The sequence below is a fragment of the Thalia democratica genome, chromosome 3 (assembly GCF_965202585.1).
Source record: "Thalia democratica chromosome 3, ktThaDemo2.hap1.1, whole genome shotgun sequence".
In the NCBI taxonomy this organism is placed as follows: Eukaryota; Metazoa; Chordata; class Thaliacea; order Salpida; family Salpidae; genus Thalia; species Thalia democratica.
In genome coordinates, this window is record NC_139167.1 from 80142152 (window position 1) to 80157543 (window position 15392).

Below are 15392 nucleotides of genomic sequence, written 5' to 3' on the forward strand. Positions count from 1 at the left end.
AATAAACACTTACGAAGACATTAAGGCTTCTTAGCTTAACTTTACAAACTATGTTTAACACATAACAAAACACTAATGAAGCTATTAGCAAAAGTTAAATTCATTATAAAAACTGTTAAAGAACATATAGCTTTTATCTAAAAACCATAACAAACGTAGTCATTAAAGTTATAATAGGCATTATATAACCTATTTTGACACTTACATCTCATACTTCACAGTAAAAATTAATGCAGTTATAGTAACAAGTTTTAGTTATAAATATAAGTTTTTAAAACCATAAGTCTTTCAATACTTTGGCTTTTTTGCTTTAGTTTTACTTATTATACTTTTTATATATAAACCTTGAACTTTTTTTTTTCTTAAATTGTTTTGATTTATTTTTAACAACTGAAGATCTCTTGTATCTTAATATAGGATTAAAACATTGTTTTGTTTATAATAAACTGTGAAAATAAAATATAATGGTCTTTTTAAAGCTACTTAAGTTGAAAAACTTTCTATTACTTGATCTATAGCAAATTACAATATCATTAAAAATATGCAAATTTTTTACCATCAAAATTGAATGATAATGAACAAGTATAATTTTTTTGGAATTTTTTTCTTACTTTTTTTAAAACTTACCAATACTTTAAAATAAACTTGTCCATCGTTTCTTGCACAAAATTTCATGCTAAAAAACCCAAAAAAATATATTAAAACGATGAAAAATAAGCTAAATTGAATATTAAAATTTCAAAGCTTAAATATAAGTCTTATTATATTTGTACATTGAACACTAACTACTGTCAATAACTATGTGCCTATATATTTTGTTGAAATTAGTAAATGATGTTTTAAGTGTAATAGTTGTTGACTTTTCTTTTAAGTTTACTTTTTTTATAACTCAAAAGATTAAAATCACCATATATAAAGTTTAAGATGGGAGCTCAAATATCTATAAAGGTGGTTTTGTCCCTAACCGCTAGTAAAACATTCAATCATTAATATGCTTATATTCATGGATAGTTCCTTATCTCAAAAGCATATACTGTATTCAAGTAGTTTACATTGATATTAAAAACGCTTACAATTCAGCATTACAGAAACGATAAATAGAAATATCAAGTCAGTATGGACTTCATAAATTCTTAGCAAAGTGGTTCTATAATTGAAAATAAATTATAAATTAACTTATTATTACTTATAAACTAAACAAAAGTTTTATAAGTACATACTATGTATTTAAGACCGTTTAAGAAAAACCGTTTAAGCTTAAAAATCATTAAAAAATATTTTCTTAAAGCACTTTGATTATTAACTAACTAAAGTTTATTAACTAAGAGTGTAAACAAATATGTATTGTTTATTGAACGACAAAAAAAGCGCTCAAATATTTGGTCCTAGGACCTGGCGTACGAAAAAACCTTTCAATCATCAAGTCATACACCAGGATACAGTTGAATACAGTTTAAAGTCATGTCCAGGACATGTGCAAGACAACTAAATAAATTTCCTAAAATAATTAAACTATAAAAGTTACATTTTAACCACAACACAACTTGTTAAGTTTTTCCACTACAAGTTAAAAAATCTACGGAAAAATCTCTTTTCTAGATCTGTTTCGTTCGAATCATCGTTTTGTGAATCAGTTGCACGAGATGGTAGAATATTACATCTGAAATAAAAACTAATGTTTTAGATTGACGTTATTTTCCATTTTGAAAAATCAAACTTTTAATGTATCATGTTCTTTAGAGATTTTAAAGAAGATTCTTTTTTTTAAAAAAGTTAATAAAAAAAATATGTTGACCAAGTTTTCAAGATAATGAATTTTAAATAAATAAAAAAATGTTAAGAAATATATTTTAAAATCAGCTAAAAACATTAATTAAAATGGTAATTGTTTCACATTAGCAACTTACGGTTCCAAAGTGACTTCTTCGTAATTATCTTCAACCTCAACAGTCTTCTTGGGCGGGAGGAGTTCTTCCAGTTGCTTCAATACTTTCTCATCCTTCAACCCGCCTGGTGGAAAAACTACAACGAACTTCACAATCATCCTTCCGTTTATCAGCGGGTTTCTGTGCTTCGGCATTCCCTCCTCGTTTATGTATTTCACCATGCAGCCGTCTTTGATGTCACCTATGAAAGTTTATTCACTTAATTCTGTGATTATTTTTACATTTTTTCAGATTGGTAAGAGTGTTAAATAACTTAAACTTAAATGCTGGTTAGAGCTTTTGGCCTAATTAATTTTTATGTTTTTTTTTCTTTCTCTTCATTTTATCATTAGTAAACTGAAATATTTTAAGTCATAAACAACAGCATTATTCAGATCATGTTAAAAATTTACAATATATTATACTTCTTAAAAGTATTAATTTCCACTAAGTTAGAAAAAACAAACAACTGCATACAAGGTCCGTTTGTGACGAGAAGTTCTCTTCCACCTAGAGTCTTTATGACGCGCTGGAACCCGGTGAGCGCCTCGCTTAAGGAAATATCAATTTGCAAGTGCAGGTCTATGTTGTTCCTCGTGTAAACGTCGTGGGGCTTCTGCTTCAACCCGATTATGACGTCATCTGCGACCTTGCCGGGCTCCTCGTCTCCCGCGCCCGTGAACTTGACCGTGTGTCCCGTTTTCATTCCTGTGTAAATACAATAATGTAATGTTTATTTATGAAACAATAAAGACTGTTAAAACAAGTACGCTAAGTTTGTTTGAGAATTCAGTTGAATTTAATGAGACTTTATGAACTTAATCTGCTCAAATTGTGAAAACTCGGAATAATTTTTGGTAATTAAATGGTTTGATTATCTTATACAAGTTATTTATGTTTTTATTGTAACCAATAATTAAAAAAGACACATTTATTTATTTATTTTAGCAAAAGATGTTTTCGAAAAAAAACCGTGTGTGAAATATAAATATTAACAAAACAATGTTTCACTCCTATATTCGGATATAGAAAATCATCAGTTGTTGTAAATAATATACAAACCTTATTCAAATAGAACATCCCATTATAGAAGTGAAACGTTGTTTTGTTGATAATAAACTGTAAAACTAAATAATAAATAAAAATCTCCTCATAGCTAATTAAATGAAAACTTAAACTGTTTGATTGAAAACAAACTACAATGATATAAATAAAAATATAAGTTTTAATAAAAAATAAAACCTTTATCAATATGAACTTCAATGATTTTAGGTTGGGTTAGAATCTTTTTCCATGACAATTCTTGCATTTGTTAACGATAATCTTTCCTACACCGTTGCAAAAATGACATGTTTGTTGTACCTGAAAACAAGCAATATTAAAATATAGGTTTACATTAGTACTTCATAATTCAAAAAACTTCATCAGTGTTCTTACAAAAAAAATATTTCTGAACAGACATATATTTAAACTGTTTAGATCATACAATAAAGTACTAATGATTATAAACAAAAACATTATATATACATAATACAATACTAAAACACTCACCCGTCGAACCATGTTCATTCCCAAATTCTGATAGATGAACCTGACACCCTGACCATCGCAGTGCCTGCAACTTCTAACGTTGCTACCCCCTCTACCGCTGCACTGCTTGCACACAACCTTCCTGTTTATTTTCAGTCGTCTGGTGGCGCCGCTGTACATTTGCTCCAACGATACCTTCAGCTCGTGCATGACGTCCGCTACCTTCGGCGGTCCGCGTTGCCCACCCACTTTAAAAAAAACAAAAGTTAAAATGAATACCGATAACTACATAACTACCAAAAGTTTTTGATTATGAAACTTGATCATATTGTAAAATCAAAGTACTTTTAAAATAACTTACTACTAGGATATCTATAAACAATTGCGTTTGAAAACAAACATTTATCATAGAACTACTTGCCATTTTAAAGTATAAAATGATACCAGAATCGCTTAATTTTCTCAATACTTTTATATTCTTTTTAAAGTTTTTCCGGCATTAAAATCAATAACTTACTTCCACCAAAACCGAACAAGTCGAAAAAGTCCGTTGGTTCCTGATGTTGGTTCCCGCCTCCTTTCTTCAGCGCTTGCTCGCCCCCCTCGTCGTATATTGCTCTCTTCTCCTCGTCCGACAAAACCTCGTACGCGTAAGATATTTCCTTGAACTGTTGTGTATGTTTGTTTGAAAAAGAAAATATAGAAGTAATGTGATATAAGTAAAGGATATTTCCTTGAACTGTTCGAAACTTGTTTGTGAGACAAGTTGCTTAAAGTATAAAATAGATTTAAGTAAGAAAATATCCTTTAACTGTTGAAGTTTGTAGTGTTTGTGAGATTAAAATTACAAGATATGGCATTTTAATTTAAAAATTTAATATAAAATAAATTTTCTGAACCGTTATATATTAGTTTTCTAGATGAAAGTTATTCTATATTGCACTGTGTAAAAAATGTAAAGGTTAAATTTCTATTAGAAATGAAAAGCGAATACTTAAATAAATTATATAATGTTTAAGTAAGATTTTTATACTCTAACAGTGGAAACTTAACAGCATTCAAATCTAAAGATAGTCAAAAATGCATTATTTTTCTAAAAAGTACTATATTCAAATTTTAGTGATACTAAATATTTTAAATCAAGTAAAGTAAGTTATTGAACTGTCAACGTAGAACCAATAGAATACCTTCTAAGAAGCTTGATTATTTCCCGGGTTCTTATCAGGATGAAATTTCATGGCCATTTTTCTGTAAGCTTTGTTCAATTCAGCATCAGTTGCTGTTCTAGTTACACCGATTTAATAAAAATATACTAATCATTATAAATATAAAGTTTAATTAAAACCTCAACTTAAACGAGTTACGGGAAGCTCAATAATCAAGCTTCAAGATAAAGTATACTTGAAATTTGAATTAAATTACAAACGATATTTATTCAAACTGCTTAAAGCACATTATTTTAATAAAAATATACTATTCATTAAAAATATAAAGCTTCATTTAGACCTCAAGTTAAACGAATTATGAGTTACTTCATAATCAAGTATCACAAAATATACTTGATATTTAAATTAAATTATAAACGAGATTCATTAAAATTGCTTTGAGCACATTTTTTTGATATAAATATGCTATCTATTAAATAACATAATGATAAAACTAACAATTTAGTCTAATGTTATCTTACTTAATACTTAAGCTAAGAGCTATTAATTACATTGATACTTGTAAAATCCAGTTTATAATGCTTGTTGATTTGTGTAGAACTTATTTATAAAACAACACATCAAACTAGTATTAAAGAGAACCTTTAGTTACAATAAATATGTGAGTAGACATTTATTAGGACACTAAAATTTAGCTATATAAATGACAAACTATATCAACACGTATCAAAATACTAATGAAATTATTAGTCAAAGTAATTTGTTTTATAAACTTTTAAAGATTTAAATACATCAATATACTTTATAAAAAAGTAATTTTTGTCTAAAGACCATACCAACTGTAGTCATTGAAATTTATGCAAACTTTTATGCTATAAAATTGAATGATAATGAACAAGTATAACTTTTTTTCGGAAGATTTTTCTTTTTATTTTAAACTTGCCAATAATTAAAAATAAACATTTCCGTCGTTTCTGGCGGAAAATTTTATGCTAAAAAACACCAAAAAATTTATCAAAACGATAAAAAATAAGATTTATTTCACGATACTTTCTTATGGCAAATTTGAGCCGGAAAATTAATTTTATCACGTGGTTTCTCTTCTCTCGCTTTGAAAATTTTAAGCTTGTTTTAAACTTTTGGCTATAACTTTTTTAAACTTTGTTTTATTTTAGAATAGATTTTACTATCGATTTCAGCACAAAATTCTGCTTTAAAAAACACCAAACACTTTATAAAAATGATGAAAAATAGACAAAATGGAAGTTTGAAACTTCAAAGCTTTGAGTTTGAACTATTTGGTTTTTGAACACGTTTGAAACTTGTATGCTTTTGTATGATATGAGTTAGAAATTGAAACACATAGCAGGCACTAGCATCTTCATAACAAATACCACTGCTATATTCCTAATTTCCGCTTTAAACCTTCATTTTAGTTCAAAGATTTACATTTTTAACCATTAACTAACTGCTTAAACAAAAAGTATTCTACAAGAGTCTAAAATTAAGTCGTGTTGCTAATACTATTACATTAAGCTTGTGATTAATTAGTGAAGTTTTTTCTCAATAACTTTTTGTAGAAACTTATTGGTTTGTGTACTTATTATTAAAACAATACTTCACTCTAGTATACATAGTTGCAATAAGTATGTGAATAAACATTTATGCAGACATTAATGCTTAGCTTAACTTCACAACTCACTATTATCAATTTGGTCGTTATTTTGTACAAGAACTTATTTTTACATGACTTAAGTTTAGCATTATTTCTTAATTTAACAGTTTAATACTAATAAAACAATTAAGTTTCGACATAAACACAAAAACACTTCATCAAGTTTATAAGTAAGTGTACATACTTCTTAAAACTTGACAATTTTTTTTTTCAAGTGTGCACTGACAAACTTATCTATAAGACTTGACTGTGTATAGTCAAATAACTTGCTAATGTATACTTTTAATACTTTTGAGTAGTATTGTTCACTTAGATAATCTGTTCAAAACAGTAATAAATTCAAGTTATTCAAAAGTAGTTAGACACTTATTTAGATTTAAGTGGGTCTTTTAATAAACTCTTAATGTTTTAACACAATGAACTGTTGAAAACTTAGAAAGATGAACTATCATCAATTCATAATACTGTGCTGTTTAAACTATATACAAAAACCTGCACATTTCACTTATCATGTAACTTACGTAAAAACTAAGCTAAAATCTATCATGATTTTTAAAATGTTATCATTCTTCAAAAGTTAATATGTGTGAACTTGTTGCTGTATATAGATTTTAACTAAAGTTATTTCCTTTTATCTTGGTTATTTCAGTATTATTTATCTGGTTCAACTAACGTATAATTATATCTTTTTATATACATAAACTATTTTATGTTTGTCATTTAAAAAAGTGATAAAACTAACAATTTAATTTAATGTTATCTTACTTAATACTTAAGCTAAGAGCTATTAATTACATCGTTAGTTATTTAAATCTAGTTTATAAAGCTTGTTGATTTGTGTAGTACTTATTTATAAAACAACACTTCAAACTAGTAGTAAAGAGAACCGTTAGTTGCAATAAATATGTGAGTAAACATTTTTTAGGACACTAAAGTTTAACTTTACAAACTATATTAACACGTATCAAAATACTAATGAAACTATGAGTCAAAGTAATTTTTTTATAAACTTTTAAAGAACTAATTACATCAATATACTTAATAAAAAAGTAATTTTTGTCTAAAGACCATACCAACTGTAGTCATTGAAATTTATGCAAATTTTTATGCTATAAAATTGAATGATAATGAACAAGTAAAACTTTTTTTTGGATTTTTTTTCTTTTCTTTTCAAACTTGCCAATACTTACATATAAACATTTCCATGTTTTCTGGCGGAAAATTTCATGCTACAAAACACCAAAAAGTTTATCAAAACGATGAAAAATTAGGGTTTTTAACATTTAATATTCACGATACTTTCTTATGGCGAATTTAAGCAGAAATTTTGTTTTATCACGTGGTCTCTCTTTATTTATTTTTATAACTTTAACCTGGTTTTAAACTTCTAGCTTGTTTTTTTAAACCTTGTTTTTTTTTGCAAAATTAAATTTTACTATCATGTCGAGCACGAAACTCTACTTCAAAAAACATTTTCTTCTTTACATCTTTTAAAGGTGGTTGAAGTTTTGTTTGAATATCAACAACTTTTTTATTGTGCAGCATTTTCAAATGCAAGTATACATTTCAGTAAAAGTATATGTTAGATTGAGCTGATTTAGTATCCATTTTTACTTTAACATTGGATATTGTACAGATAATTAAGCCTAGACCAACTGTTTTTTTTTTCGTTGTTACATAAGATTTATCATTTTTCAAGCTGAAAATAATATGCAATTAAATTACTATGTTTATATTTAGTAAGCAACAAAGTAGACTTGAAGTTTTTTAAAGCAAGTATAACGTTTTGAATAAAATTGTTTTACGTTTGATTAACACAAGCATTAAAGTAAGCTACTTTTGATTTTTAGAAAACCTAAAAATATTTTGCACTTATGAGTTTTCAATCTAAGTAGTAATATCAATGATAAGCATTATTGGATTTATTTTTTTATTTTACAGTTAAAAGTACGCAGAAGTAACTTGATAATAGTCAATGAAGCCTCGTGAAAATTAAGCCTAATAGCAAAATAAAATTTATCTTACATACATTTTGCTACGAACTTAAATTTTCACTGTTTTGTAATAGTATACTTTTCTCAATACTTTGAGTATTATGGTAAGTATAAAGTATTTAAATAAAACAAATTTTCTATTCGAACCACGCTGAAAACTTACATAGGTGTGCTTCTGAATCTAAAACGTTTTGTACTGTTGCTGTTTCTACTTGGAAAGTTTAGTTGTATCAATAATGCCAGCATAAATGATTTAAATGAACACCAACAATATAATAAAGTAAAATACATCTCCATTTTGAAATATTTGACTTTCACAGAGAAAGAAATCATTTTGAAACGAGTTCTTTAGCAACAACCATGAATTCAGTGTAAGTAATGTCTTCAATAGCTTTATGTGAAAGCAATTGATAAGTTTTAAGCAATAAATAAATTTAAAGTTTATAAAATGTTAGTGTTTTTTGTTTTTCATAAACATTATATAAAGTTTGCAGTAAATAAAAAGCTCTCTTAAAAGTTTAATTACTTTTAAGTAAACTATTTATACAACGCGTTAACTTGTTTTTTGATTCACAAATTTTTTCCAATAGTCATATCAGACGTTTTGGATAATATTTCGAACAAATTCTAAAACATAAGCAACTAAATAGTTTGTTCTTTTTTCTGACGTGTTAAATAACAACTTTTACTAACTTCCCTTTTAAAACCTTTAAGTTTATTTGAAATTTTAATGAGATTTTATAGTTATTTCTACGTAATCTTTGTCAGACAGAAAGCTTACAAATTGGAGGTTTCGTTTTTTTAACTTCAGTCGAATTGTTGTTAGTTGTTGGAAAAGTTTTGATCGTGGTAGTTGTTTGGAAGACTAAATGATTTATACATAGCTAATACGTTTATAAAACTTTTATATCTGTCCTTGATATCATTTGGTCTTCGTTACTGGGTTTTGTATTTGGTTTTGTTAGTTATGCTTATCTTGTACCAAGTTGTGGTATGAAAAGTAAAAGTTTTTATTTGTAAGCGTATTTTATTGAGTTTTTATTAAGTACTATTAAGTTTAAAATCTTAATTTGTTTTAGTTTAGCTCCTTTGTTGTTTCAAATACCTTTCAAACTTGTATCTGTTTGCATGTTGTGAGTTAGAAACAATCAGCAGATACTAATATTCAAACTATGTTCATAACAAAAAGAATTTGTATAAACAAATAGATATTAAATAGAACCTTTAGTAATAAGTGTGTGAAAAAATGTTTATCCCCACACTAAGGTTTAGCTTAAGTTTCCAAACTAGATTAAAATATATCAAAACATCAATGAAACTGTTAGGCAAAGTAAAAAATCTTTAATAAACTTTTAATGAACTAGTTACATTCGAGGTCAACGAACAAATATATTTATTGAAATATACAAACACTTTTACTTTATTTATTCAACAAACAAAACTCAAACAAGTTGATTATTTTAACACAATACTTCAACAAGTTTTTTTAATTTATTTATAATTTTTAGGTTTGTTTTTGTAAACTTCTATTAGTTTAAATATTCAACTCCATAAACATTTCGAGACAATTACATTTATATTAACAACATTAAGTTTACCTAATAGATAGAACCAAGCTTTATCTGGAAACTAGACTGAACTGTAAACATGAAAGTTTATGCAAATTTTCAAGCATCAAAATTCAATAAAAATGAACATTTAACTATTTTTTTAACTTGCCTATACTCAAAAACTAATGTCTCGATCATTTCGGCCACACAATTTTGTGCAAAAAAAAAACCAAAAACTTTAAGTAAACGATAAAAAATCAGAATTGTTAGAACAAGTGCGTTAACATTTTTCATGAATAAAACAATACTATTTAGCTTTTAGTCTTATAATTTTCAGATTGTGATTAGTTCAACATGCACAATACTTTATTTACTTAGATCGATAAATCCAATACAATCTAAAGTCTTTACTTTCTAATAAACCCATATAGTTCAATTAATAATATATAATTCAATGTTAACAAGTATTATAAATTGTTATGTCTAACTGTGATTAAACTAGAGTAATGCCATAACTAACTTTCAATTGACCTTTATAAGCAAAACAATTAAAATATGATTGAATACTTAACTGGTAATTTATTTACGAGACACACTTAGTATTGAAAATTATGTAGTAACATAACTAGTTGAATTACAATACAATGATACTGATAAACATAATAGAAAAGTAAGCTGAAGTGTTAGTTATAGAATAATACCAGAGTTATCTACTACAAAATTGTATCATTTGTAGTACGCAAAACACAGGATACATACTATAAAACATAAAACTTTACTTTCAATTCAAATGTTGTAATATTTAATATTGAGTCGAAAACAAACACCAAAATTAAATAGACAAAAAAAGACCTTTCGTTAGTATGATAATGCATACAATTTGTAGAACTTTGTGTAGACAATTTAAGACGTTTATTATTAAAAATTTTACTTGATTTACTTGAAAAACAGTTTAATCTTTTAAATTTATAGTTAAATACACATGTTGTCTGTGATATGAAACTAGAAACAATCACATAAACCAGCGCAACAACATGATAATTAAATATTAAGATTTGATTGTAATTTAAAAATTAGAATCCTTTATACGCAACAGTAAAATATTTAAGATCTAATTGCCATATATGTTTGTATCTGCTAGTTTAATTAAGATACACCTTATCCAATACTTATTATGTACATACAATTAGTCTTACTTGAAACAAATTAAATAATTTGTAATCCAAAAGATTATATCCATATACAACTAAAGTGTAATTAAAAATTACTAAGTTTATACTGTATGAGACTACAGGGTGATGACGTAATAATTGTAAATATGCAAAAATAAAAATTATTACAAAATTACCTGAAAACTGTGGACATAAACGGTATTTTGTAAGAGTCTAATTTAAAAGATGTCCAAACATTTGTTATACAATTTAAGACGTAAATACTTACTTATGTAAATGGAAAATTTTAGCTTAGTTTAACCATTGTTTTTCTCTTTGAAGCCTAACGACGCTTAAATATCAGTAAGTAATCTACTAGTGTAACTCAAACAAATGATACAAGAACTGATTCATAGAGTAACCGGCACCAAAGTAGTGTAAATTGGGATTAGTTAAGTAATTATTTTCCAATAAGAGGTAAAACATGAAAAAAAGCTGGTTTAAAGTATAATTAAACACTAAACTAAGAATTTATTTGCTGTTTATGAGACTTGGTAACTTGAATTAATATAACTTTTCGAATTGATATAGAATGATACTGATAAAGTAAACTACAACGTAAAACTGTTGTGTTACTTTTTAGTAGTTCGAATTAGTTATAGATATATACTATTAAACATTTCACTTTTAAATTAAACATATCTGTTAATAGCACTAAAACTCAGTTCAGTCTTTACTTAACTTTGAGCTATAAGTAGAACTAAATTACTTAACAACATACAGTACAAACAAAACAATAAAGCTAAGGCTGTTTAAATAATAACATAAATTAGATAGAAGACTTTTATAGGTAAACTAACTGGTATGTACAACTAGCAAGTTTATGAGACAAAATACAATAGAATGATATTAATAAATCAATTTACAATAAGTGAAGTGTTATATATAGAATAATAAATTGATTGTCTACTCCAAAACTATACCATTTGGAGTACTACATCAATGTTATATACTATAAAACATAAAACTTTACTGTAATTCAGATGTTTTTAATATCAAACATACATATGGATACTCACAAGTGTATAAGAGAAAAATAACATACTAAAAGAACTTGCGTAACTACTCGTACATCAAACAAAAAACTAATTAGGTGCCGACCAGCATAAGGACGCGGCCTAAAGGACGGCTTTCGTTATTTGTGCAAAAGTCCCGGGAGCAAGAGTTCCTCCGGAGGAGGAACTCGCAGCGGAAGGGACTTATGCACAAATAACGAAAGCTGTCCGCTACCACTTTAACTCAAAACCGAACTACTTCTTAGAGCTCAGTACCACACTTTTATCTGGTTTGGCTGTCAGGCTTACTAACTGGGCTCCAAGCGTAATTAGGTTTTTAAGAAAAAATGGTTGGGAGTAAAAGTGAAAAATTTTTCGCCGGCGGAGCCGGCGAAATGCCTTTAAAATAATTTTTTGTATCAATCTCAAAAATTTTCACGCCCATTTTCGATTTAGGGAATTCCCCCTAATGTGAAATTTTGTGTGGGGGACCCTAATAATTTAGTGCGTACCTTACGCGGGTGCGTACTTCTTAGACCGCGTACCTTATAGACATTAATAGCACGTTGTTACAAACTAAAACGACGGCTGCAGTTCTAACGTCGCTTCTGATTGGCTAATATATTACAACTTTTAATAAATTTAACTTTGCAGTAATAAAACTTGTATTTCATTTTACTTTTATGTATTTTGGTTTATCACTTCACCTCATAATGTTATGAATGAAAACATATACAGAGCCTTACAACTGCAGCCGACCCACTTAAAATATGGCTTAACTTACCTTACCTAATTACTAACATATTTGAATTTAAACAACCCCTGTCAAAAACAATATTGCTTAACCAATAAAACAGAAGTACCACTTGAGTTATTACACAATGTTATAAACAATCCATAAGGAATATTAGTGATTTTATTTTTTAACAAGTTTTTGTCAGAGTTTGTTTAAATAAAATAGTTAACATGCTTGTATACCATATAAAAAACATACTTTTAGTAATTATCAAAATAGTCTTTGTAAAGAGTCTTTATTGTGACACTATCTACTAGTATGAGTGATGAAACTACCAAAAAACACTTGGAAATAATGCTGCACAATACATAGTATCAAGTTTGAGATAAAATAAACACCTATGTTAATTTATAATGTCACAATAGAAATTCCAGACAAAGGCTACTTTAAACTATTAGTAGTGTTCCAAAAATAAGTTTAGCATGTCTATATAACAATCATATGTAGTCAGATAAAAGTCTGGTTTTGTCAGCTAGTCACAGTTTGTTTAGCATAGCTCTGTAAAACACTAAAGGGTTATCAACATTTGTTTCTAAATATCAATTTTACATTTTTTCTTTTATTAGCTTTTAAATACACTCTAAAGCCACTACAAGTAACAAACCAGACTCTTATCTAAATTAGCATTATCAATTATTACACTGTACTACATAATTCTAAAAACATTTAACAAACATCTTGTTATGGTTTGAACAGTTTTTGTTCAAAGAATATAGTTAACATGCTTGTATATTATATAAAAAACTAACTATTAATCGTTTAAATAATCTTTCATAAGAATTTTTATGGTGACACTTTCTAACAGTATATCATAAGTGTTTGTTTTATACAGCATTTCATATACTAACACTGGTTTAGACGAAACTAACAAAAAATATTTGGCTTAATGTTACACATATCATCAAGTTGAACATGAAACAAATACTTATGATACACTATTTTATAATGTCACAATTAAAATTCCAGACAAAGACTTTTGTGAAGTATTATTAACGTTCCAGAAAATTAGTTTAACATGTCTTTAAAACATAGTCTTTTTTCAAACATCATGTATAATCAGACAACAGTCTGGTTTTTGTCAGCTAGTTACAGTTTACTTATCACAACTCAATCAACTATAATAACCACTTAATGATTATTAATTTTATAATGTATTTAAACTATGAATTTTATTACCACTTTTAATTACAATCACTACAACTAACTGAAACAAACCAGACTTTTATCTAACTTAGTTATAAAAACATATAAAAACACAAACTAAATATCAGTCAGTTGATCAAGCTTTCTTAATTTTGTTTGTGTTCTTATATGTTTGTATGTAATAAAATATGTAACTCATATTTTTTACTCTATAGCTTCAATTGCTTAGTGGATTAAATAATAATAATAAAACATTTACTTAAAAAATTACTAACAATATGAATACCAGGGTTGCCAGTTTTTAATTCAAAAACTGTACTCTTGTAAAATTCAGCTCAATTTATATTTGATTAGAAACTAAGCAGCAAAAGCTGTTACAGCATTATGTACTTTACATTTAGTTGATATCAATTGAGTTTGAGCACTAAATTATATTAATGATGTTCTATGTTTACAAAAACAATATTTAATTAAATAAATAATTTTTAAGTATTTAAAACTGAGAAAACATTAAATGCTTGGCAACCCTGAAAAATAATCTTGTATAACATTTATCTATCTTAATTAAACAAAAAACTAACCTCACTAATAGCTGCAATAGTCCAAGAACTGACTTGGTTCACCAAAATGGTTAGCAGTACTGAGGATTGATTAGGGATTATAAAGATGGTTGATCTAGCATTTAAATAAAGATGCCCAATTTGTTTCTGCTCAACACAAAACTTTTTAGTGAGTTTATGAATATAAAGTAAATCAAACAAATGACCATGAGTAAAAGGCTATTGATTTAAGACACTTTTTAAACATACAGATATAAGACTTTTCTTTGAAGTTGTGAACAAAAAGAAAATAAAACACATGATAATGACAATAAAGTAGTACACTGTTGAGTTAAGACAATTTTTCAACATACAGGTAAAGACTTTACTGTGAAGTTGTGAACAAATAGAAAATAAAACACATGATTATCAAAATAAAGTAGAAGTCTGTTGATTTAAGACAATTTTTCAACATACAGGTAGAGACTTTTCTTTGAAGTTGTGAACAAAAAGAAAATAAAATACATGACTATCACAATAAAGTAGTACACTGTTGATTTAAATCACTTTGACAACATGCAGATGATGTAGATTTGTTTTGTTTTCTTTCTTATTCATTCATAAACAGTTCAAGTTTTAACTGTCATTGGTTTTGAATTGTATGTGCTTGTACATTAAGTACCTTTTATTACTTAAAGAAACATGTAAAAGGTAAACTCTAAAAGTACATATGTAGAGAAAGTTAAAGTAAAAATTTGATGACCTACCACTTTCAAGAAAACTTTTCTAAAATGAATTGCAAATTTTTAGAAATTTCTGCAAACAGAATTTTTGTATAATTACGTAATAAATAAAAACTTTGTGCAAA

The 15392-nt window shown here is 26.9% G+C and overlaps 1 pseudogene; it reads right to left on the reverse strand.

Annotated features, from left to right (window-relative positions):
- Positions 1-1903: 1903 nt before the first annotated feature.
- LOC145832587 (dnaJ homolog subfamily A member 1-like) lies at positions 1904-4992 on the reverse strand (annotated as a pseudogene).
- Positions 4993-15392: the final 10400 nt, after the last annotated feature.